The sequence below is a fragment of the Bos indicus x Bos taurus genome, chromosome 4, assembly GCF_003369695.1.
Source record: "Bos indicus x Bos taurus breed Angus x Brahman F1 hybrid chromosome 4, Bos_hybrid_MaternalHap_v2.0, whole genome shotgun sequence".
In the NCBI taxonomy this organism is placed as follows: domain Eukaryota; kingdom Metazoa; phylum Chordata; class Mammalia; order Artiodactyla; family Bovidae; genus Bos; species Bos indicus x Bos taurus.
In genome coordinates, this window is record NC_040079.1 from 22,964,198 (window position 1) to 22,991,251 (window position 27,054).

Consider the following 27,054-nt stretch of genomic DNA (forward strand, 5'->3'; position numbering starts at 1 on the left):
TTGTCCTGACTGTAATGTACATGGGAAAACCTTTGGACCCAAGGTAACACACGTGCATCTTGAGGGTCTGGTTAGTGGAACTCCTTTGGGATCCCTAGAACTACTCTTTGGCTGTATAATGGGAATTCCTAGCATCTTTGTTCGGAGAAGGCAATGGCACCCCACTCCAGTACTCTTGCCTGGAAAATCCCATGGATGGAGGAGCCTGGTATGCTCCAGTCCATGGGGTCGCTAAGAGTCAGGCACGACTGAATGACTTCACTTTCACTTTCATGCGTTGGAGAAGGAAATGGCAACCCACTCCAGTGTTCTTGCCTTGAGAATCCCAGGGACAGGGGAGCCTAGTGGGCTGCCGTCTATGGGGTCGCACAGAGTTGGACACAACTGAAGCGACTTAGCAGCAGCAGCATCTTTGTTATCGTCAACATGCTCTTCTCTTATTTCATCCAGGAAATTATCACCTTCTTATACTGCAAAAGTATTGCTTATCTAGGGGCCCTTTGGTAACTGGTGGCCCCAAGACCATGGCATGGTGGATTCTGAGCCCTTGTGCCCCACTCACCACTACTTCTTACAGAAACCCTGCCTTCTAGAGCAGTGGAGATTGGCTAGGAGTTTTACTTCACTTTGTGTATGACATGGTTTTAATTCAAAGGCAAGGCTTAGAGCAACAGGACCCCTCATTCATTGCTGGTGGGAATTCAAAGTGATACCGTCACTTTGAAAGACAACTTGGCACTTTCTTGCAAAGGTACATAGTCTTTCCATACAAGCCAGGAATCATGCTCCTGAGTATTTACCCAGTTGATTTGAAAAGGTGTGTTCACACAAAAACTTGCATGTAAATGTTTAGAGCAGCTGTATTCCTAATAGTCAAAAACTGGAAGGAGATGTCCTTCTCTAGGTGAATGGATAAACTATGGTTCTTCCATATTGCAGAGTATCAGCCAGGAATAAAAAAAAAAAAAAGAGCTATCGAGCTGCCGAAATGTGTGATGGGCCTTGAAACTCCTAAGTGAAAGAAGCCAGTCAAGGAGGCCACACGTTGTTTGATTTCAATTTCATACCTTTCTGGAAAAGGCTCAACTATATAGCCAGTAAAATGATTAGTGGTTTCCAGGGGCTCAGGTGAAAGAGGGGTGGGGGGGGATGAATAGATGAGACACAGGGGGTTTTTAAGGCAGTGAAATTATTCTGCCTGATTCTATTGATATAACAGATACATGACATTACGCATTTGTCAACACCTGTAGAACTTTGTATAGCACAAAGACTGAAGCTTAATGTTTGTAAACTTTAAAAAACTCTTCAGAGGGTTGAAGGGTTGCAGGAGGAAATGCAGTTTATGGCAAGGAACCTAAATAGGAAATGGTGCTGACCTAAGTATTAATAACTTTGGAGATTGGTGAGTCTGTAAGATTGAAGTTGAAAAGCACTACCTGTGAGTACAGTTTTCTCCTACACGATAAGAAACGTGCATTTGGTCGCCATTCCAATATCCGACAGAGAACTCATAAAACTCTTAGAATTTTTTGAGTGGTAGAGTGAGGGGGACTTCTTCTCTAATTCATGATATGCCCCATTCGCCCATGCCTGAGTTTATGCTCACAGGGTGATTTCTTGGAGGATGGGAGCTGATTGCCAGAGAAACCAACTGTGTGATTAGAGATTCGGAATTTTCAGCCCTACCTGCCCTCTGCCCTCCAGGTCTCCCGCATTGCAGGTGGGTTCTCTACCAGCTGAGCTGAGCCCTCCAGATAAGGAAGAGAGGCTAAAGATGGAGTTAATCATCACTGGCCAATGATTTAATCAATCATGCTTATATCATGAAGCCGCCATAAAACCCCTAAACTATGGAGTTTGGACAGCTTCCAGGTTGGCGAACACATCGAGGTGCGGGGAGACTGACAGGCAGAGAGCGCATTGAAGCACCACAGTTCTTCCCTTCACCTTACCCTGCGTGTCTCTTCCCTTTTGGTTGTTCCTGAGTTGTATCCTTTACAGCAGTCTAGTAAAGTAAGTTCAGTGTTTCTGTGAGTTCTGAAGCCATTAAAGCAAATTATGGAACCAAGGAGAGAGAACCTCCTATTTGTAGCCAAGTCAGACAGGAGTGCCCGTGACCTGTGGACCCACTGCTTGTGAATGGCATCTGAAATGGGGGCGGGTGCAGTCTTGTAGGACTGGCCCGTTGACCTCATAGGGTCTTAGCTAACTCCAGGTAGTTAGTGTCAGAATTGCTTAATTCAATGAAACCCCCAGATATTTGGCATCAGAAATATTCTGTGAATAGAGGAAATTGTTATTCTTTCAGCGAGAAAAGCCTGGAGAATCTTATAGTGCCAGGAAGTAAGACTATGCACACACACACACACACACACACATCAAAACACATTGATGAAGATATGTCAAAGGGGCACAAAAACCAATTGGGAAGCTCCCAGTGGCCAAAGCTGAGACAGTGTGAACAACAAGATAGATAAAACTGCATTGGATTATAACCCAAAGTAGAAAAGAAGTATCCATGATTCATACTGATACAATAATAAGTGATTGAATAAAATAAATGGGGGAGAAACCAGATTGCTCCCATGCAAAAGAATCCCAAATCATTTATGTAGATACTTCACCTTCAAGGAAAGGGAGCAGAATTCCCCTATTTTGGGTGTCACACATAGTAATTTGCTTCCTAAGAGGACAGGACCGAAAGGAAAGAAAAATACAGTGTGGAAAACTAACAAAGACACGGCCTCAGCCAGTGATCAAGGTCAACATAATAGTCATAAATCATGTTGATAGTGTGTACTCTTGATATGATATGATAAAAATGGTACTTACTTCTGTGGATTTCTTTCCCATAACCTATAACCCCAGTTGTATCATGAGAAAAACATCCAATTCCAATAGAGTGACATCCTACAAAATACCTGACCAGAAATCCTCAAAAATGCCCAGGTCATCAAAAACAAAGACAGTTTGAGAAACTGTCACAGCCAAGATGAGCCTAAGGAAACATGACTGAATGTAATGTGATATGCTGGCTGGGAAACTGGGTCAGGAAAAGGCACTAGAGAAAGACTAAGGAAATCGGAGAAAACTATGGACTTTAGTTAATAGTATTTATGTATCAATATTGGTTCAATAATCATAACAGAGGTATCACACTAATTTCAGGTGTTAGTAATGGGGAAACTGGATGCAGGGTATATGGAAACTTTGTATTATCTTTTCCATTGTTCTCTAACCCCAATGCAGGGGACGCAGGTTCAATCCCACATGCCATGGAGCAACTAAGTCCTTGCACCGCAACTAATGAACCCGCACGCTCTGGAGCCAGTGCTCCACAGCTAGAGAAGGCCACACACCACAAAATAGATACATACACTAAGTAGTCACTAAAACCATAATAAAAATAAAAAGGGGGACAGGCTCTGTGGTCATCAGGGCACCATCCTGGCCCCTTTCTCTTTTGCTTCCACTTTCTGGGACGTTTACAGCCCCCCTGCTTTGCCCTCCTTTACTTTGAAAAGAATGGCAGGGTGAGTGTGGCTATACTGTTTGCCCCTCCCATCCACTCATCACGCTTTCTCTATATCTCCAGAAGTTGCCCATATGAATTGTACCAACTGGGCTCCCTTGCTCTCTGCATTCTGTTGGGTTCTGTGGGTGCAGATACCAGGCAGGAGGTGATAAACTGGAAGGAGAGGGAAGCGGGGCCATTTATTCCCCTGGCGCCCTACTCCTTGGCTGTGGGTTGGTGGTGACCGTGCTATGCTATCTAAAGCCAGATCTCTATCTGGCTGTACCCAACAGCTCTACCCAAGTTTCCCTAACCACTCCCTCCTCTTGCTCCTTTATCCCTAGGCTGGTAACTGATGCTATTGATATCCAGATATTTTACTATCACCTATTGGTTCCTTTTAACCCAGCTCACACCTTTGTAAAAAGACCCATTTATTAAACTCATCCCAATTTCCCCACTTGAATGGGCCACCTATTCTGCCCTGATCCTACTGATACCCAGAGCTCTGGGCCCTGATTCCCACCAATGCTCCCTTACATGCTGGATCCACTCCCTGATGCCCTGCAGTCCCACCAGTGTATAGCCTACATGTTCCTGTCGACTGAAAAAACAAACAAAGGAAAAAATGCACAGGAAGAGAATTGTGAGTTGTTTTATTTGGGGGCCAAATGAAGACCATAGGCCAGGAAACAGCATTTCAGATGGCTCTAAAAACTGCTCCAAACAGGTAAAGGGGAAGGTCAGTGTTATATACAATTTCAGTGAAGGAGGGGATACGTACAGTTGAGCATACATTTTGGCAGAGTCTTGCTACTAGTCAGGAGGAGCAGATGTCACCGTTAATGATTTTAGTGTTTTTCTAGATACAAGGAGATATAAGAATTGGGCTCATGAAATCTTCTCCCGAAAATATCTATCTGAAAACATTTTCTGCCAGTTTTTCCCAGAGCACAGAGTGCCTCATTCTTGATCTTCGCCCTGAACTCTTTTCAGGGGTTGTTGAAGGTCAGTAGCTGCAGCAGCTCATGATTTAATCCTTATAGAGGTAGATGGCAAGTGCCAGTTTGTAGTTGGCACTTCTCTAGGAGAATATGAGAAACTTGCATCCTTTGGTGCTCTGAAGCCCACCTAACTGCCCAGGGCATGCCAGCCAAGTAGAAACAGGAAGATAAGAGATGTACTTAATCTCTCAACATAAGCTAATGGTGAGTAACCCTCTCCCTACTTACCAGGGTCTCCATTTGAAAAATGGAAGCATTGCCACAGGCCTACCTCATTTCTCTCTGTAAGAATTGCTAGTGATAACAAAAGTGAAGTCATTAGTAAACCCAAAGAAACACACAGTAACATTTTTGGTAATCTTTTCTGCTCATTATAAGAGTAATATATCTTCGACAGTGTTAAATTTCTTACAGTAAGCATGTCTTCATGCATTACTAATGTAATTAAGAGACTATACAAAGATAAAAATAAAAGTAATATATGCTTATTTTCAAAAATTTGAAAACTGTTCTTAAAATTTAAAGTAAAAAATAAAAATGACCCACAATGCTGTCATGTTGAAAGAACATGAGAATTCTCAGCTCAAATACTGGATCCATCATTTTGTCTGCAACCTTGAATAAGTCACTGAGCTCCTCTGAGTCTCATTTGTCACGACTATGAAAGAGAGACATTGAGACCGCCCTGGCAGGATTGTGGCAAGAATTAGGTGTGATATAAGCACTGTCTGTGGCATTGTGCCTCATGAAGAGTATTCATGAATAAGGACAGCCCTGGGTTTGAAATCTGGCCTTGACAGTTACAAACACTTTGACCTTGGGAAAGTTAGCTAACCTCTAAGTCTGTGAAACAGGGGATAAAATGATAACCATGTCCATGGGGTCACAGAGAGTCGGACATGACTGAGCTACTGAACTGAACTGACTGATTGCCAACAAAGGTCAGTCTGGGCAAAGCTATGGTTTTTCCAATAGTCATGTATGGATGTGAGAGTTGGACTATAAAGAAAGCTGAGCACCGAAGAATTGATGTTTTTGAACTGTTGTGTTGGAGAAGACTCTTGAAAGACCCTTGGACTGCAAGGAGATCCAACCAGTCCATCCTAAAGGAAATCAGTCCTGAATATTCACTGGAAGGACTGATGTTGAAACTGAAACTCCAATACTTTGGCCATCTGATGTGAAGAACTGACTCATTTGAAAATACCCTAATGCTGGGAAAGATTGAGGGCAGGAGGAGAAGGGGATGGTAGAGGATGAAATGGTTGGATGGCATCACCGACTTGATGGACATGAGTTTGAGTAAGCTCCAGGAATTAGTGATGGACAGGGAAGGCTGGCATGCTGCTGTCCATGGGGTTGCAAAAAGTTGGACACAACTGAGTGACTGAACTGACTGACGTACTGAGGGTGAAACATGATAATTCACGAAAAAGCTTGTGAGTAGCCCATGGCCAGTGCATGCATTACAGGTCAGTATTCATCTTCATCATTATCATCAGCAACAACGATCACCAGCTTAGAAAAGGAAACCAAACCTGAAGAGACACCCTCCTCCAAGGTCTGGTCTTTCAAATAGGCTTTTTACATATTCAAATGGGACCTGGAGGTGGGAGGGCAAGAGGGCAGTTGGGCCCATTCCTTATCCCCAAAGTTACACCTTCAGAGACGTATTTCTTTAGTCCAAGGCTTATGCAACAGGGGTTATATAGGCACACGTGGGTCACTGAGCTTTTAAAAGGACTGCTCCCTAAAGGAAAGGTGCCTGGGACACTTCCCAATCCTACATCTTCAGACCTATGAAACCCAGCAAGAATAAACAGGTGCAATAAGCTTACATGGAAGGGGCAAAAAGGAATTCCATGTAAGAGCAAGGAGAGAAATGGGGCTGAAAGGTGGGAAAGAAGGTGAGAGAGGGGAGACGTTAGGCGAGGCTGTCTTTTCTAATTTGTCGCAGTGATGGGGAATGGTTTGCCAGCTTTATATTTTACTTATGCTTGTTTGCTAAAGAATCCTGTATATTGTTTCCTATGAGCCAGGCACTTTTCTAAGCTCTTTACAGCCATTAAATTGTTAGAAAAATACCAATTTACAAGTATAATCACTAGATTATACGTAGGCCTAGGAGTCTCTGACCCTTTTAAAAGCAGAAGGCATGATTGTTTTCTCTCAAGCCCCTTTTTTTCCTTGGGGTCAGTGAGACAGCACTTGTGCAGCCAACTACACACCATGTGTTCATTAATTCTTTCAAGAAAGATTTGCTAAGCACCTGTTCAAGTCAGGGAAATAGCTCACACTGACCTCTTGGAGCTTATATTCCAGTGGAAAGAGACAGACAACAAACAATTGGTTAAAAATGATTATTCTAGGGAGCCCAGAATTGCAGAATGAAGAAGTGGTCCTTTTGAGAGTAGCTTCTGATAGATGTGTGTGTGAGTCACTCAGTCATGTCCGACTCTTTGCGATCGCATGAACTGTAGCCCACCAGGTTCCTCTGTCCATGAAATTCTCCAGGCAAGAATACTGAAGTGGGTTGCCATTCCCTTCTCCAGGGGATCTTCCCGACCCAGGAATTAAACCCAGGTCTCCTGCATTGCAGCCAGATTCTTTAGCATCTGAGCCACTAAAAACCAGAGGACCTGGCTTTGGAGAAGAGGATTATGTAGGGACATGTCAATTAAAGGAAGACTCAGCTGGGTTGATGAGAGTTTGGGGCTGCTGTTCACATCACATCTTGGCCTGGGGTCAGCCCAAGAGCCCTGGGTAAAGACTGCAGGGTTTTATCCTCTTCAGGAAAACGGGGTCTTTCTGACCTTACCACGTTTCTCTGGGCGTTCTTGGGATGCGGCCTGTGTGTCCGCACAGTCTATAAGGAGCAGGATAGTGCTGAGTCCAAAGGCTGGATGGTTTCGGGACTTCCTTATCTCTTTATCTCCGGGGGACTGAGGATGATAACTTCTCTTAGGAAAATCATATTAAAGTGCAGTTTGCTAAATCAGCCTCCTGATCTTATCGACGGTGGGCACTTGTTCTGGCCACACAACCAGAAGGTGATAAATCCCTCAGGCTGAGTCCGCAGATGGCTGTCCGGACTGAGGACAGAATCCACGGGGAACGTCACCTAACGGATGGGCTTCTATAATACCACGCTGGTAATGCTGCTTGATCAGATCGCAAACGTTATTCTCCCCTGGTCCGTGTGTCATTCCCATCACAAAGCTTTCCACGTGGTTGAAATTTTCCTCTTCTCCTAGTGAGAGCTGCAGAAACACCTGTTACCTATGTTCCTCAGTGCTTTCAACATCCAAATTCCCTGGCTTACTGGGCCAAAGGGTTGCTGGGAAATTGGGGGAACAAGGCTGGGAATGGAGGTTTTGTGATGCGGCCGGTTAATACAAACCTGTGTAATGTAAGTGCTTCTCAGAGAGCCTTTGGTGCTGAGGAGAGGGGCATAAAACTGGGGGAGCTTCTTGCCTTTTGAGAGGCTTCACGGCAGGTGGGATGTGAGATTAAGTAAGTGAATTTTTTTAGGAAGCAGTGTAAGGGCTGGCATTGGCCTCACTTATTGATTGATGTACCCAGTAAGTGCTGAGCACATTCTGTGAGCCAGGAACTGGCTGCGTGGCCAGTCATTCCCTCTCTAGAGGATCTTGGGCAGTGCTGGCCAAATCTGCCACTGCTTGATTTTGTCCAGTCCAAGGGCTAAGATTATCTTTACATTTAAAAAATTTGAACTGTAGTTGATTTACAAGACTGTTCTAGTGTCAGGTGTATAGCAAAGTGATTCAGTTATATATAGATATATAGATATAGAAGCCCGTAACACACATAGTTGACTTACAAGATTGCTTTACTTTCAGGTGTAAAGCAAAATGATTCAGTTTTTATTGTATAGCTGGTAAAGAATCTGCCTGCAATGCAGGAGACCTGGGTTCGAACCCTGGGTTGGGAAGATCCCCTGGAGAAGGGAACAGCTACCCACTCCAGTATTCTGGCCTGGAGAGTTCCATGGACTGTATAGTCCATGGGGTTGCAAAGAGTCGGACATGACTGAGCAACTTTCACTTTCACTTTAGTATATATGTACTAGTATATATAACACATATTTATAAGAATATATAACATTTATGTATTAATATATACTGTATATTAATATATTATATAATATATATTCATTCTTCTTTAGGCCCATAGTAGATTGAAAGATGCCTACCTCCATCTGGGAGGGCAAACTGCTTTATTGAGTGCATTGATTCAAAGGCTCATTTTATCCAGAAATACCATAGCAGACACACCCAGAAATGGTTTAGCCATTTCTCAGCCCTCTGTGACCAGTCAGGTTGACATAGACAGTTAGCCATCAGTTTCTGACGAATCCTGGTAAGCTGATTATCTTTGGAGACTAGAAAATGCCTTTTCTAATTCATACATTTGTGATGAGGAGGAAATATGTTTCAAACTTTGCCACGTAAGTCTGACATTATTACTGGTGGCTCAGCGGTCATGAATCTGCCTGCAATACAGGAGACTTGGGTTCGATTCCTGGGGTGGGAAGGTCATCTGGAGAAGGAAATGGCAACCCACTCCAGTGTTCTTTCCTGGTAAATCCTGTGGAAAAAGGAGACTGGTGAGCTACAGTCCATGGGGTCGCAAAAGAGTCGGACATGACTTAGTGACTAAGCAGCAATTATTGTTATTATTTCCTATTTGTCAGAGGCCTCTTCTCATTTCTTCTGTAACACAGGCGACTTTTCAGAGATTGTTAGTTGCCCAGTGATAGCTTGCAAGAATCTGATCTGTGCACATTTAATGCTTCCCAGCAGGGGAAGTCTGCTGGAGAACAGGGGTTCTCTTGGCCCCAGGGTGTGTCTTATTACCCACGGGGTACACTGACATTTTCTTACCTCTTTGTTGATCAAAGCTTCCACTTCCAAGCACTAAGGAACTGTAAGCAACCGTGAAAACCTGTAGAAAGGTTCTTGTCTCTGACAAACAGACCAAACTTTGACCAGGACTTCTCTTTGAAATTAAAAAAAAATAATAATAAAGAAGCAGTGGGATCTTCGTGAGCCCTGGCTCACTTTGTTTCCTGAAAAAAAAAAAATAAAGACTACATTTAGGTGACAGATGGTAAACCTCTTCACGTTATAGGCATCTCGCCTTCCTGGGACCATTGGGAAAGCTCTCTTCATATTTCCAAGCAGTTGATCTTTGATTGTGTTTGCTACTTATGCAATATCTGGGGAGAAAAAAAAATATCCTGTTGCTTTTAAATCTATGCAAAGTGTCTCACCTTGGTAGAAGGCAGTTTTCGTCAAAGGGAGAAATGAGCAGGGAGAGCGAGAGGGGAGAAGAGGAGGGTGGGGAGAGACAGAGTGTGAAGTGAGGCATCTCAGGATGCCATCCGTACCCTGCGCTGTCAAAGAAGAGGCAGGCGCAGAGAGAAATGATAGCAGGAGGGGATCATCAACATCTGGAATTCACTGCTCATCACGTCTTGGTTTAGTCTAGGTGAAACTGTTATGAAAAGATCTATTCCGCTTAAATCAATTCATTTTCACAACAGCGGAGAGAAACACCAAGTATAACCAATTCCACTTTGCAGATTCAGGAAGTGAGTACCTAGTGTTCTATGACAGAGGGACTGGAGAGGGAATCTAGAAACATCCATTCCCTGGGCCAGCTCTGGCTCGCCACAGCCTGGTTCCCAGGGGTCCCTTGCTGCTCTTCCTTTGCCAGTTCATCCTTTTACTTCTGACAGCATTTCCTTCTCTAAAGTAATTAGAAGCACTAGTTCTGAGGTTCTGCCATTTGGAGAAAGAATGATTTTTTAAAGTTGAAGCTCTCAAACTCTGGAGTCAATCTCTCAAGGTTTCCCTCTGGTTTTAAACACTAAAGGGCAGACATGCTCACTGTTCTTAAAGGAAAGATAAATCAAAAGCAAGAGTTAAGCCCACAGTTACCCATCTGTCATAGAAAAGATTTTCCCACCACTGCTGTATTTGGAATTTGCAGTCAGCAACATGTGTCACATCAATTGCTTCCCATTGTTTTCAAGCTCCCTATTTTTGAGAATTTGACAACCTAACAAATATGTTTTCCCCCAATCACAAAAGTCAGTTTGACATCCTTGTTTCTCCTTAATAGATAAAGGTCCTAGGACAGAAATGGCAAATGGCTTTCCTTGCGGTCTTATCAAAATCAATGGAGGAGTCAGCATCCAGAATTATAACTCTGGAACTCCTTCTAGGAAGCCTGACTAGCTAACATGCACAGTCCAGTCCTGGACTGACCAGACTGTAGCAAGACAAAGAAGAGGGACTTTCCCGGTGGTCCAGTGGTTAAGTCTCTGAGCCCCCAGTGCAGAGGACCTGCGTTTGAATCCTTGTTGGGGAACTAGATCCCACATGCCACATCTAAGAGTTCTCATGCTGCAAATAAAGATCCCACATGCTGCAATGAAGATCAAAGGTTTGGCACACTGCAACTAAGACCTTATGCAGTCAAATAAATAAATATAAATATTTTTAAAGTGCAATGAATACTAAACCAGGGAAACTCATTCACTGGGGCATATGAGTAGTATATCACAGCATTCATCCACAGCGATCCACATGCTTTCCAAAAATGAATAGATATTACATGAGGAAGGAGAACCCAGCCATCTCAGAATCTCTAGTTCCTCTGGCCCCTCTAGACAGTCCTTGGGTAAGAAACGTGTTACATCCATTCAACAGGCTCTGGAAGATACAAGATGGAAACTGAGAGATGGAAGTGCAAATCTTGTTGCTGGCAGCTGTACGGTCCCAAAGCCTGAAACAGAAGAGACATTCACTAGTCCTGGCTATCTCAGACACAGTTTCAGCTGCTGATTCTCCAAGGAAAGGACTTGACTCAGAGTAAGGTGTTGTCCCCATTGTCTCTAAGGAACCTGTGCTTACAGAATTCAGATTGGTTGAATTCAAAGCTACCTTGGAGTCTAGTAAGAAGCAAAGGGCAATATCAACAAGATTTCAATTATGTTATGCGATTGAGCTGTGCTGGGCCACCACACCCGTCTAACTCTATCAAAGTTTGGGCAACTTGAGGTTTCTGAGCTGGCTGCTCTGACTGCCTTCTGCTCAGAGTGACTGGAACCTGGATTCCAGTAGCAACGTTACAGATACTCATGAAATGGGATGACCAGCTCCACAGAGAGACAGTCTTACCACCCTCAGCTTGTGGCTGTCTTTCCCCAGTTCTGCTCTCTGGCATTTACAGCTTTATCTATGCGAGGACACCTGGGACTGGAAGGAAGTTCCTGTCTCAGAAAGCTCAAGGTAAGATGGTTATGGTTGAAGAAGATCCAAATTAAATCCAGTCTGGAGAGCTAACCTGCTGTTTTCCGTGATGACCTTTCAAGTCATGAGTAACTAGAGTCAAGTCCATTGTTGAAACTGAACCCAGGAATAGGCCTGATCTACTTGGATTATCTTGGCTTCAAAAGGTATGTTCATGTATTGTATCCCTGTACAGAACCTTCCCATTCATCCTTTCAACAGACATCTTTGTGGACCCATTCTAGATCAGGCATTGCATTAGAAACTGCAGATACAAAAAGACTCATTAATAAATGGACCTTTCTCTTAAGGACATTTTGGTGGGCTTTACAGTACTATTTCCAGGAATCACTATGTCAACCATAGTACTGGATGGGGCAAAACCAGGGTAGAGTAGAAAGGATAATTGGGGACCAATCTCAAGGCCAAATGACCTTAACTACTACCTGATGTGAACTCTAGCGTTTCTGCTGGGACAAAAGCCATGCTCTGAGCCTTATAATTTTTCTTTTTTAATTGGAGGATAATTGTCTTATAATGTTGTGCTGGTTTCTTCCATGCAACACGAGTCACCTGTAAGTATAACACATGTCCCCTGCTTCCTGAACCTCCCTCCCACCCCACTGCCCTCATCCCCCCGGCCCCCCCAGGTTGTCACAGAGCACCGGCCGAGCTCCCTGTGTTATGCAGCGGCTTCCCACTGGCTCTCTGTTTTACACGCGATGATGTATATGTTTCAGTGCTACTCTCTCAGTTTGTCCCACCCTGTCCTTCCCCTGTTGTGGCCACAAGTCTGGTCTGTATGTAAACCTTAGACTTTTTAAACCTCGGACTTCTTAAACCCTGATAATGCCATTTTTTCTACCACTGAGCATCTCAACATCTTAGTAACTTCTGCTGATATGCCTCATCCAGTGGGCTAGGCGTGCTTAGTCACTCAGTTGTGTCCAACTCTTGGCAACCCCATGGTCTGCAGCCCCCCAGGCTCCTCTGTCCATGGGGATTCTCCAGGCAAGAATACTGGAGTAGGTTGCCATGTCCTCCTCCAGGGCATCTTCCCAATTCAGGGGTTGAACCCAGGTCTCCTGTATTGCAGGTGGATTCTTTACAGTGTGAGCAACCAGGGAAGTCCAGACCCCCACTTATTTATGCCATCCCAGACTAAATCTGAATTTGCTATAGCCCTTTGGTCTTGTGGATTTGCTTGCTTCCTTCCTTCCTCTCTTCTTCTGTCCTCACTGGGACTAAGGTCACTGGCTACCATCCCGCGAGATGTATAGTGAAAATGTAAAGTAAAGACAGTAACGTGAACATGTCAACCGCAGGCCTACCTATTTGTGGCTTCTCCCCTCTCACCTTGTCCTGCAGCTGAGAACCCAGCATGCCTTTCAGACAAAATCTAATTGCTAGGACGCTGTCTGGATGAAACATTTACCAAGGAAGACCTCATTCTTGGAGTCATCTTCACCATGCCCCCTCTCTTGTTCTCCTACCACAGAGTCCTGTGTGTGTCCGGGGGAGGACAGCAGTCTGAAATATGCCACCACTTTGGGCCCCTGGATGTGAGGATGGTTCCAGACCCAAGTGTGGGAGGTAGAGTTGACCCCAATGATCAGTCTTGAGAACTTCCTTTGACCGTCTCCTCCAGATCATTGTTTAGATCACCTTCAACATAAGAGTTAAACCAGCACTTGGGGAGTGGCAGACCTGGGTTCTAATGCCAACGCTGCCTTCCACTGTAACATTTTTTTTTTGCCAGATGGCACATGGAATCTTAGTTCCCTGACCAGGGATCGAACCTGCACCCCTTTGCACAGGAAGTGTGGAATCTTAACCACTGGATTATCAGGGAAGTCTGTCTTCTGTGAGATTTAATGCTTTATTTAACTCTCAAAGCCTCAGCTTCTCTGCCTGGAAAACAGGGCTAATCCTCTCTCAAAGGATTGTCAGAATATTTAAATGAGATGGTGTATTCACAGGCATAGTGCTCAGTAAGAGTTCAAAACATGGCAACTATTCTTTTCTACTGTGATGGTTATTGTTTCTAAGGCTTTGCCCTAACTAGAATCTGAAATAGATTCATCCCCATACTTCCCCACAAATCCAGGAATTTGCCATGTCACACTGTCTTTTCCCTCCCAACTACTGTCATATTATGCAATACGAAACAATTCGCGATTAAAGTGATGAATTAACTGTTAACTGCTAAATATTTAATGTCAAGAAAAAGCCATTTAAAACCCATAAAAATCAGGCAATAAATCTAAAGAGTGTGGTGGAGAAATGTTATACTAACTTAGATTTTGCAGTACCTTCATATTGTCTTATATCAGACGTTTGCCAATTGGAGATCACACAGCACATTTACTGCATAAATGTATGAGCATGTTTCCAGTATCCTCATCCATTTTCTCTGTATTGTTTTCTCTTGGCATTTATAGCAACTTCAGTTTGTCACCGCACAAGGATACGTGATTTTTAAAAATTTTCTTCCAGGTTTGGCCCTTGTTTAGTGGAGTGCATTTATGGCCAGCTCACTTTTCTTCCATCACTCTTAAAAAAAAATCAGGTTTTTTTTCCCTAAGTGAAAGTGATCATATCTAAAACAGGACTGGAAAGGAGCTAGACCCCAAGGATGAGATGCTCTTACTTCCCATCACTGCCAAATATTCACTCTTAGAACCTAGGTTGCTAATTTTAATGTATTCTACTGAAGTTGCTGTGAGTGTAATAATACTTGCCACAAAGCAATCCTCCAGAGATACAGAGGGAGTTAATGAAGTAATAACAAGGTGAAAATGCCTATGTTTATAGAATATTCCTTGGATTAAAGTGATGCATTTGCTGAGTGTGTGCTGGTGTGCTCATTTGTATCTGACTCTTTGCAACTTTTTGGACTGTAGCCACCAGGCTTCTCTGTCCATGGAATTCTCCAGGCAAGGATACTGGTGTGGGTAGCCATTCCTTTCTCCAGGAGATCTTCCCAACCCAGGGATCAAATCCAGGTCTCCTTCATTGCAGGAGGATTCTTTACCATCTGAGCCACCAGGGAAGCTAAAATGGTCATAAGTGAATGTGAATCAACTGAGAGTTTCTGGGTCTTTCCCTGTGCTGTCTTCTCTTTCAGGAATGCTTAATTCTCTTCTTCTCTACCTATCCACAGGGATGCCTTACAGCTACAAGGGTTGTGCACTGCACATTTCTGGGAACCCCATTCACACAGACCACCATGTAATCAGCTGTTCATATCCTTATGGCTCACCTCTGGGAGGCCTTTCCTGATTCCTCAGGCCTCATGGCTCTCTTTCTCAGTGGACACTCAACGATGCTTCAAGAGGTGCCTCAGAGAGGTGCCACTGACCGCAATATAATCAGAGGACCATATTCCATCAGAGCACCCAAGAAGAGCTCCCAAGAGAGACCCAAGAAGGGACCTTTAACTCCTCAGTGAAGTTGGTCTACTACAGAAAGCCACAGCAAGAGTTCCTGGGCCATGGAGGACTCAGCCATTGCCACAGGGAAACCAAAATGGGAGTTCAGACACAACCAGCTCTTTCATCTGAAATGAGATCAGCTGATGGTCCAGCCTGAGGTCCCACTAAGCATCTCAGGTTACTACTGCCACAAGTCCCTACCTAGGAGCTAGACTAGAGCAGATCATGTGCACTTCTCTCAGCCTCCACTTCGATCCCTGAGAGCCATCAGAACTGGGTAGTTGAGCAGCCACTAAATCTCATCTGGCTTCAAAGAGGAGCCCAGAACCTCTCTATTAATATCATTCAGGCCTCCAGTCCAGCTCCTGCTGCAGACCATGACCTGACCAGTTGGCCAAGTCCTTGAAGCCTGGCTGGTACCCCTGCCCATCACTGCTGTGTCTACTCTCCAGGTCCACAAGGCAGCCCAGGACAAGGCAGCTATACTAAGAGCTTGACAGTTGTCACACGGTACCTCGGACACGTGTTGAACCTGGTACCTGACCACTTCAGCGTGGAGGACACTGGCCAAGTTGCACTGATCTTTCTATCCCCAGGGACTAGCACAGTGATAAATACACTGAGCATTCAAAAAAGCATTTGTGAATACTGCCTTGCATGTAAAATGAGCAGTTTTAAATTTCCTAAAGTAATAAAAAGAGCATAGCTCTAGTGTCATCTATTTTTTATTATCTCGTGTTTACATGCCTCTGGTTAGTAACCCAAACACGTTTCCATGGTGAATGTGGCAGGACTATGTGATTACAGGCTGGAAACTTTCTCTTTGTTTTGAAAAAGCTATGTGATTACCAGAACTATAACTTTATCTCCCTTTGTAAATTATTTCTATTATTTTGTTGCTCACTTGTCACTGCCAACAGCCTCCTAGAATTGGCTTCCCCTGCCATGTAGCTAACTGTTCAGTGAAACATTCTTAGAAATGTTTAAAGAGAACTGAGACAGGAAGTTCCTGAAGGACAGAATCAGAAAAAGAGGGATAACATTTCTGTGGGAATATATGACTTCATTCAATTTTTATAATCCCATTCTAGATGAGAAAAACTAAGTCTCAAAGTGGTAAGTCGCTATGTAAAATAGGGCAAGTCTTTCAAGGGTGAATTTGATTCAAATCCAGAAATATCTGACTCCAGGACTCATACATGCTTTTTTCACATGTAGTACTTTGGAAGAAGTTGGGTCAGAGGATAACTTCACAATGAAAGTATCCTACAACAAGGATGTAGGTGAGAAAATGTATATTCTACACAGATCACTTGTTTGATGATGAAGGAAGGCAAAGAGTGATAACATTCCTGCAATATCTGGACTTGATTGTATTCAAGAGAAGGGCAAGGATCACATCACTCACATTTACCATTGTCTCCCCACTGGTTAACACAATGCCTGCCTCCTAGTTTGTGCTGAATGTGTCAGATAAACTTCTAATATCTGACATGAGGATTTCTTACAATTAGATCTCAGTAAGAATAGTCAAATATACCTTAATCGGTTTTGGCTACTGTGCTTTCAGACTGTTTTCTGAACATAAAGTCAGCGGTGCCCCAGAGCTTACCCTTGAAACTTTCCTAAGGTGGCCACCGAGAAAAGTGATTTGAAGATGCTTGGTTTGGAATCAGGGACCATCCAACGTGACAGTCACAAGCTGCGTGTGACTAATTTTAAATAACCTTAAATAAAATTTAAAATTCAGTTCCTGAATTGCACTAAGTACCTTTCACACCTCAAAGCCATGTATGGGTAGTGGCTACCACATTGGACAGGGCAATTAGAGAACATTTTCATGGTTACAGAAAATTCTATTGTCAGTAACGGCAGAGAGCACAACCTTTGGCGTCAGGCGGACCGAGGCTGAATCCTAGTTACACTATGGTTAGTTGTGTAACCATGGAAAGTAATTCACTGACATCAGTAAAAGGGAAAGAGCAGTAGTATCTGCTTCAGCCTAGGTTTCCAGAAAATACAGCCTAAAACAGAGGCCTGTTGCACAAATATTTTACTGGGGAGTGTCATGCAGAGAACAGGAGGAAAGGATGGGATAAGGGGGCGAGTGAAGGGAACAGTTGCTGATGTATGTTATAGGGTCTCAGCTATAAGCAAATAGCAACTTGATTTTTGCAAGACTTCTGGAAAAGACATGTAATGTGCAACTCAGATTCACTTGTCTGGGGAATGGAGAAGGTGGGAAACATTTATCTGTTGGTTCTCACCCCCTTTGCTTCCCTTGTTGGAGGTGATACAGATATTCATCTCTGAACAGTCTGAGCTTCGGTTGCCTTGTCCTTGTCAGGCAGTGATCACTGAAATCCTCACCATCACTAAGATGCCCCCATTGAATCCCTGGGTTGCGGTCTTGGTCCTCCCTACTCGAGCTGTATAGTAGTAGCTCCTGTGGCGATCTGGGTCGATGACCCCTGCCAGTGTAATGGCTCCTTTCTTAGCCTCCTTGTCCTTCAGCATTAGGGTCCCAGTGCCATCAGGTGTGAGTCCGATGACTGAGTCCCTGGGGCCATCCTCCGCCCCACCGCTGTGCAGTCTAGCCATGGGGGAAATAGCACCGTGTGACTTCCTTTGGCTCAGTGCACATACTATAACCGGGAGCCAAATGTCACAACTCAGCAGGGTGTTAGTCTTGAGATGGAGCCTTATTGGGGATGACACTCCTCAACAGAGTATTCTCTTAGAAGGGTTGCTTCTGAATAAGGGGATACATGGTCAGACCAGGGGATCCCGTGGTTCTGTAGCCATCATTGCACCTGTTTTCCATAACAAAGGACCTCTTCTACTAAGGCAATGTAGTACTTTATTCTGTGTTAATACATCAAACGCTCTGTAGATCAATAACAGTGACGCTGGTGGAGGCACTGTTTGCTGACAGGCCAACACCTCTGTGAGGAAGTGTCAGTTCTGTGAAGGGCAAATTTCTGCTCCCTCTGGGTTAGAAGGGTGTGATATAATCAACCTGACACCACATGTCTGGGTGGTGACCTTGAGGAATGGTGCTGTAGCAAGGACACAAACAATGGTCATTGTTTGCAGATCGGATGTTTAATGTTCAGATTGGTGCAGGCGGACCCATCACAGTCCCCATTCCTGCCACCGTGGCCACTCTGTCTTCAGACTCATTGTCTGCCACTGGAGTGGCTTAGCAGGAGACTGGCTGGGATGAGTGAACCTGTCTACTCACCTGACTGTTGAGAGCCTCTTCTGCAAGGAATGTTCTCTGTGGGACATCAATGAGAGACACAAAGATCTATACACTTTCTCTTTATCCCTAGGGGTCCATTCATATGTCTTTTCCCCAGACTTCTCTTCCAGTTTCATTCCTTTCAAGTCCCTGACCAATCGTCCAAAGCATTCACCACTCCCTAGGAATCTGTGTTTAACCATACCTCAGACTGTCTCTCCTCCCATAGAACATGGAACAATTAAGTATACTATTGATCACTGCTCTGGCTACTAAGAAAATTTCCCTTTACCACTGGACTTATAAAATCCACTTTTGGATGAAATCCAGCACTAACATATAATGCCAACCCATCTGTGAAGTAAATTCTTCCTTCGTCTATCATTTAGATATAAGAACACCCTCCTCCCACTCCATAAAGTTGTTAGTATGAGCTGAGGGGCAAGTGCTGTGCAACATGGGTAGAATGGGAGCCGGGCCAACTAATCACAAAATTTGCTTGTGCATTGTGGACCTGCTGTGGTAGGATTTTGAATGTACTGCTCATTATATTGGAGAAGGCGATGGCACCCTACTCCACTACTCTTGCCTGGAAAATCCCATGGATGGAGGAGCCTGGTAGGCTGCAGTCCATGGGGTCGCTAAAGAGTCGGACACGACTGAGCGACTTCACTTTCACTTTTCACTTTCATGCATTGGAGAAGGAAATGGCAACCCACTCCAGTGTTCTTGCCTGGAGAATCCCAGGGACGGGGGAGCCTGGTGGGCTGCTGTCTATGGGGTCGCACAGGGTCGGAAACGACTGAAGCGACTTAGCAGTAGCAGCAGCAGCTCATCATATGAACTGACTTTATGACTTGGAAGTTCTGGTAAGAGTGAGCTCAGAGTGCTCAGTTTGGATTTCAGAGCCATTTGGCAGCCCAGGTGTTAATCTCTGCTAGAGCCCAGTAGGACACCAGGAACTATTGCTGAAAAGGAGGACAATTCCCTGATTCAGAAGGATGGTCTTCCTCCAGAAACCTGCTTTCATCCTCATGCAGGGTTTGCCAGAATCTTCACCTGACATTCTTACCCACCAGGAATCTCCCTGCACTACTCAGTCTGCTGGGTCATGTGGCCCAAGTGACAGGGCAGTTTGCCCCACAGTCCAGACTTGTTTCTGAATTGTCTTTGTGTTCCAGATCCTACTTGAAAATGGAAGCCTTTCTGACCACCTGATAAATTGGTCAGAATAGTATTTTCAAGTACAGGTCTTGCTGGGGCCAAAACCCAAAAAGGTTCATCAAACATTGTTCCTCCTTCTTAATGATAGGATGTGTTAGATACAAAAACTTGTCGTCTACCTTAGACCGAATATCCATGGTCATCCCAGATTTGACGGACTTCTAAAAATTTTTATCACCAAGTACTTGTTTACAGGAAACATAGAGGAACATGGCAAAAGGTACTACAGGGATGACATTAACCAAATCAACCTGCAGGAAAAATGACCCAGTTTCTTTAGAAAATCAATTGCAAAGGAAAAAACCAGAAAGATGGAAGAGGAACTGATAGTTAGAGGAGACTTTAAAAACATATTAACTAATTGCAATGTGTAGGGTTTTTTCTATATTTAGTCAAACAACCAACTTAAAAGATCTTTGTGACATTTATGCAACAATTGAAAATGTGAAAAATGACTGATAATTTGATGGTATTAAGGAATTATTAAGTATTTTTAGATGCAAACATGTTATTGTAATTATGTTGAAAAGAAGTCTTTTAGAAGCACTGTATATATGGAAGGTTTATGAATGAAAGGATATAATGTCTGGGATTTGTTTCAAAACAATATGGAAGGGGGAAAATGAATGAAGTTACAGTTGAAACAAAATTATCTAAGAGTTGATCATTACTGAAGCTAAATGAGGATAAATGGTGGATTGTTGTATTATTCTGCCTAATACTTTACAATCCACCATGTATCCTCATTTGGAGCCTGTAGGGATCGCAAAGAGTTGGACACAACTGAGCGACTTCACTTCACTTCACTTCAGTACTTTACATTGGCCAAAAAATTCATTTGGGTATTTCTGTAACAGCTTATAGAAAACACAAAAGACCTGTTTGGTCAACCCAATACATGTGTGCAATTTTCTACGAAAAAATTTAAAAAGTATTTTTAATTTACAATTTTAAGAATCATTAGTAAGTAATTATATTGCTAGTGCCTGCAACCTAAGTCTTTGTAGAATTTATCTTCATGCACTGGTTCACTTACAAGAGTGTCTGGGATGTTTGCCATCCCATTCTCATCAGATCCCCTTAGCATGATGGTATTGATGTCCTGGTGGAATCTCAGAACAATCAAGTCCCTGCAGACTCTACTGGGGCAGGGACTAGAAATGTCAGCACAGCCCTCAGGCAAGACACTGAATGCACTTCTGTCTCTCTCATGCAAAATTAAACTGATTCTGATCCTTCCTCTACAGCTCTGGATAGGGAAAAAGGCATCTGCCAGATCAATGGGCACATATCAAGAGTTAGGGGCTGGGATGATCTGTTTGGGGCTTCCCGGGTGGCGCAGTGGGAAAGAATCCATCTGCCAATGCAAAAGACGCAAGAGACACAGGTTTGATCCCTGGGTTGGAAAAAATGCTCTGGAGTAGGAAATGGCAACCTGCTCCAATATTCTTATCTGGAAAATTCCATGGACAGAGGATCCTAGCAGGTTGTAGGGGCTTCCCTGGTGGCTCAGATGGTAAAGAATCTGCCTGCAATGCAGGAAACCCGGGTTCAATCCCTGGAGTGGGAAGATCCTCTAGAGAAGGGAATCTACCCACTCCAGTGTTCTTGCCTGGAAAATTCCATGGACAGAAGAGCCTGGCAGTCTATAGTCCATGGGGTCGCAAAGAGTCAGACATTCTGAGCACACACACATACAAGCATACACATACACATGATCTGTTTAGTAAGGCAACCACAGATGGCACAGCAGCTAGTTTGAGGCTACCACCTAGTTAAGGTTTACAATTGTCGTCCACCATGTTCTGCCCTGGGTTTTCTCTTTTTGTTTTACAGCATGCAGATAGGTGAAGTGAATGGGAATATTATCGGAACCACTACTCCTGCCTCGTTTAAGCCTGTGATGGTAGCACTAATCTCACAATTTCCTCTGACACCTATTGCTGCTTTACTGTCTTGGCCAGAAAGGTGGGGCAGGAAGGCAGTGACAAGAATTGCCACCCTGTCTTTCGTATCATTAGTGGCTTTTATTCTAGAGGTCAGAGAACTAAGGAGGATTCTGCCAACTTCTGAATACATCCATTCCAAGGACATATTCAGAGTCTTTCTCAAAGCAACCGATGCTGAGTGTAAGCAGAGAGGCCCCAGGGCAGAAAGCATGAGATTGAGGGCAGGTATCACCAGGTTTTGTCTTTATGAAGCTGGTTGGACTTTGTGCAGCACTGGTCACCGAGCACTGGCTAGATTAACCAATAAGTGAGGCTCAGAGGATTTGAAGTGGTATACAAGGAGAGCCCTCCCTGGAGGAGGAAAGGGCAGCCCACTCCAGTATCCTTGCCTGGAGAGAATCCCATGGACAGAGGAGCCTGGAGGGCTACAGACCACAAGGTTGCAAAGAGTCGGACACGACTGAAGTGACTGGGCATGCGCAGGGAGAGTCCTATCTAGTCAAATCCATGTCAAAGTATTATTGGGAGGATTAAATGAGAAAACCATGTAACGCTGCATTGCACATCACATACTTAAGTACTCAAAAACTGTTAGCTACTCTGTTATTACTGTCATTATAATTATTATTATTTCCCTGAGGAATAGACCTTTTATTTAGGGAAAGAGCAAGGTGCAGAAAGCTTAGATTATTATACTACTACCTCCTATCATCTCTGGGATGCTTGTCTTAAGAATCCATTTGCTCACTTGGTGCCATAGGGCATGCAAGCGCAATTAAAACTAGAGTAGCAATCGCCATTTTACCTCTTCCACCAGAATCTTTCCTGGTAATAACAAGTTATTTTTTTCAGCTATCTTCCCTCCCATTATTAATTAATTTTTTACTCAGTAGTATGCTACTGAGTACTCCTCATTCCTTAAATTCTCTTTTCAGAGGCCTGTTGTGATTTCATTATGGCACCTGGATTCTGAGCTATCTTCATTCTGAATTTTACTGACTATATTATCAGGTTCATAAAACTTGCTTCCATGAAGTGGAAAATCCTAGAAAATTTCAAACTAGTCCAGAGGGGAAACATGAGGCAAATAAAAAGTTATCTATTTAAAAGACAGCAAGAACTTCCCTGGTAGCTCAGTGGTAGAGAATCCGCCTGCCAGTGCAGGAGACATGGATTCGATCCCTGATCTGGGAGGATACCACATGCTGTGGAGCACCTTAAGTTCATGACCCGCAGCTGCTGAACCCACACTTCAGAACCTGGGAGCCATGAGTATTGAGCCCATGCTCCGCAGCTACTGAAGGCACTAGAGCACATACTCTGCAAGAAGAGAAACCGCTGCAATGAGGGGCCTGCACACCACACCTGGAGTGTAGCCCCTGCTTGCCCAAGGAGCAATGAAGACCCAGCACAGCCAAAAATAGACAAGTAAGGAAAAAAAATTATAAAGGAAAGCAAAATGGCAAATAAGGAAAAAATAGGTATTGAAGAGAGAAGAACAGTATATGGATGTGATGGTAGATATAAACCTGAAAGTCAGTAATTGCTTAATAAAAACGGACTAAAGCTTTAGCTGAAACACAACAATTTTCAGGCTAGATTTAAAAGATCCAAGTACATGCTATTTACATCTAAAATGTGAAGCTATAGAATGATATAGATAAGATATGGAAAAATAACAGGGAGGCCTGGCGTGCTGCGATTCATGGGGTCTCAAAGAGTCGGACATGACTGAGCGACTGAACTGAACTGAACTGAACTGAAAGATACATAAGGTATAGAAAGTTAAAGGATATAACATATGCTTCCAGCCAAGATGGAGTGACAGGAATCAAATTTAATTTCCTACCTGAAACAAGGAAGTATCACAATAAAGTGAGTCACATGAAGTTTTTGATTTCCCAGTGCATATAAAATTATGCTTACACTAGCTGTAGTCTATTAAGTGTGCAATAGCATTGTCTAAAATATAATGTATATATTTTAATTTTAAAATATTTGATTGTTAAATAATTTCAACCATCAGAGTTGTACTCTTTTAGCAATATTGACATAAAAGATCAGTTATCATAGATCACCATAACAAATATAATAATACTGAAAAAGTTTGAAGTATTGTAAGAATTACCAAAATATGACACAGAGACCAAAGTGAGCAAATGCTATTGGGAATAAGGTGCCAATACACTTGTTTGACACAGGGTTGCCACACACCTTCAATTTGCAAAACTGAATGCACTATATGCAAAGTGCAATAAAGTGAAATGCAGTAAAACAAGGTATGCCTGTATATAAAATTCTAGAAAAAGCCTACTATAGTGGCAGGGAAAAGGCCAGTGGCTTCCTGGAAACTGGTTGGGGAGAATTTAAGGATCATCAGGGGGAAGAGGAGGGGGTACAAGGAAACTTTTGAGAGTGAGGCATTATTTTAATGCACAAAATTAGACCAGGTAAATACTAACTGAAATAAACCTAGTTTAGCCATATCAACAATGGGTAAAATAAAAGAAATAGTATTGCTAGTGATAAAAATGATTACTTCTTACTGATATAATTACAGTTGCCAAAAATTATAATCACTTTAAATTAAAATATACTTACTAACTTTGTCTCAAAATACGTAAAGCAAAAATGGACAAAACTAAAAAGACAAATAGATAAGTCCACAATCTTAGCAAGAGATTGTAACCACCTCTCAGACAAAAATCACAGTAAGAATATGGAAGACTAGAAAAATGAACATTTTAACTGATAAACTTTGCCTAATAGCACCCAACAACACAGTAAAGAACATCTTTAGATGATTATGCTTTTTAAGGACCTAGAGAAAATGTGTAAAACTGACCACGTGCTAGGAAAAAAAGAAGTCACCACTCATTTCCAAGTACTGAGATCATATAAAATAGTGATGCAGATTGGGTTCTCCAGAAGCATACCCCATCCAAAGGACAAGGGAGCAGGGAAATTTATACACCAACTCCTAGCAGTCGTTGGCTGAAGGCTCCTTACTGTGTTTGAGGGTGGAGAGTTATTGATTACCAGCACTTCTTGTCTGGGTTGTAAGAGCCAGAGAAAGCTTCAAGCAAAGAGAGGCAAGGCAGGCTGGAGGAGGTGGGATTAATGCCCATTAAAGTGGTAAAGCAAGAGGGTAGGGCAGAGCACCGATCATATTTGGTAAAGGGGTAGGTTAGGGACAGTGGATAAACAACACGTTAAGGCCCTTTCCAAAGATATCCCAACTCTTGACCTCTATTCTCCTTAATAAATTTGCCTTCTCTTATGTTGCCTGAGGATGGGTGAATACCAGTGCTGGCCAAAATGTTTTCTAGTTCTCCTTTTTCCCCTCTGTCAATGTCCTCTCACAACAGTTTAGAAGGTAAGGTGTTTTGCACCTATAGTAATAAGTTGGGCGACTTCCCTGGTGGGGCAGTGAATAGGAATCTGCCTGCCAATGCAGGGGACATGGGTTCAATCCCTGGATCTGGGAAGAGTCCTACATACCACGAAGCAACTAAGCCTGTGAACCACAACTACTGAAGCCCACATGCCTAGAGCCTGTGCTCCACACAGGCAAGAGAAGCCGCCAAAATGAGAAGCCAAGAGTAGCCCCTGCCCAGGGCAACTAGAGAAAGCTTGTGCAAAAGCAATGAAGACCCAGAGAAGACAAAAATAAACTAATAAAAAAAAAATCATAAGTTGGGGAGCCTGATCCAAAATTTTGAGACAGGAAGAGTCCCATGTTTCCATCCCATTACAAATCTTTACAATTCTTAACCTTGCCCTGTATTCTTCGGAGGTTAACTCGGGCAAACCTCTTTAGAGTCCAGAATCCCATTAAAACCTATATATGCTGATGGGTAGGTGTTAATTATAAAAGAGGAAATAGGAGTTTAAATATTTTTGGAAAGTTCTGGAGCAATTAGTGATATTTGAAGCATATGGCACAAGTTCTTTTGTTATTTCTCAAGGGGTGAAACAAATTTTAGTGAGAAAGGAAATCTTCTAAATGCTGGAGTTGATCATAGTTCTGTGTTCTGTAAGACAACCATCTGTGCAGCTGCTCTCTTGCCCCCAGAAGCTCAAGTCCTATGCGTCATCCTCCCACTTACCCACATAAGTAGTACAGAGAAACTTTCCATCACAAGTCCATCACACAAAAGTTGGAGCGATCACTTTCACAATCTGTTCAGACATCAACAGACCAGAGCAACCCCATCCTCCAGAACTTCTGGGCAAAAATAAAACTGCCACCTCCGATGAAGAGCTCAAGCAACTTACATCCAAAGGTCTCCCAGTTGTAGCTCTTGGCGTTGGGCAGTTGAATTTCTGCAGTGTCTCTCAGATACACCCTTTCCATTGCCATTTCCTTCTTAGATTAGGATTCCATCTGGTTTATCTAAACTACAGTTTTCTGGAAGATTTTCTTGCCTCCCACCGCTATCTACCCTGTGTGATCTATAGCCAGGATAAGCCACTTAAAATATCACTTTCATCATTTTATTCTCTTCTGCAGTTTCTACTCTGGCTCTCATTTTTCTCCAAGGCCACATCCTGACTTTAAAAGTTCAATCCTTCTTTTCTTTTTTGTTAATTAAATCAATTATTTGTTTATCTTTTGGACACACCATGCAGCATGCAGGATCTTAGTTCCCCAGCCAGGGACTGAATCCATGCCCCCTGCAGTGGGAGTGCAGAGACTTAACCACTGAACCATCAAGGAAGTCCTGGATCCTTCTTTATCAGTCTGAAATACCTCTTCCCTAACTCCCAGTGTATATGCTTGCCCTCCCTTATCTAATCTGTTGCCCAAACTCAGGATGCATTTCTTTCTTTCACACTACATACATTCTTCCTACTTCATTCCTCTCTACAGCTAACATATCCAAACATCCCTAAATGAGATTGTATGAGTAGAAGAATCTCATGTTCCACTTGACATCGTCAGTCTTTACACGTGAGTCCCTGCAAACCTTATCCATTAAAATTTGGGGTCCCTTGGTCATGTGAAGCTCTCCATTTCAGAGAAATGAGACAGAAAGGGAAACTAATTTCAAACTTTGATCAACAAGATCTTCCCAACAAATCAATCTATTAATAAGAGGCCCCCTTCTGCCACTCTTTCATTCCATTTATTTTTTTCACAGCATTTAGCATAATGTGAAATTACCTTACTTGTGTACTTATTGTCTACCCTTCCCTACTAGATGTGAGCTCCACTAGATCAGTGCTGGTCTTGTTCAACACTTTATCCCCAGCACCCATGCTTGGCATAGAGCAGGGGCTTAAGCAATAGTAGTTGAATGAATAAATCAATCTGTTTCATGACTCCTATTATGTGCATGCTCGGTCATGTCTACTCTTTT

The 27,054-nt window shown here is 43.2% G+C and overlaps 1 pseudogene; it reads right to left on the bottom strand.

Annotated features, from left to right (window-relative positions):
• The window catches only part of LOC113890883, a 130,035-nt pseudogene extending 103,987 nt beyond the window's left edge, over nt 1-26,048 (bottom strand).
• Nucleotides 26,049-27,054: the final 1,006 nt, after the last annotated feature.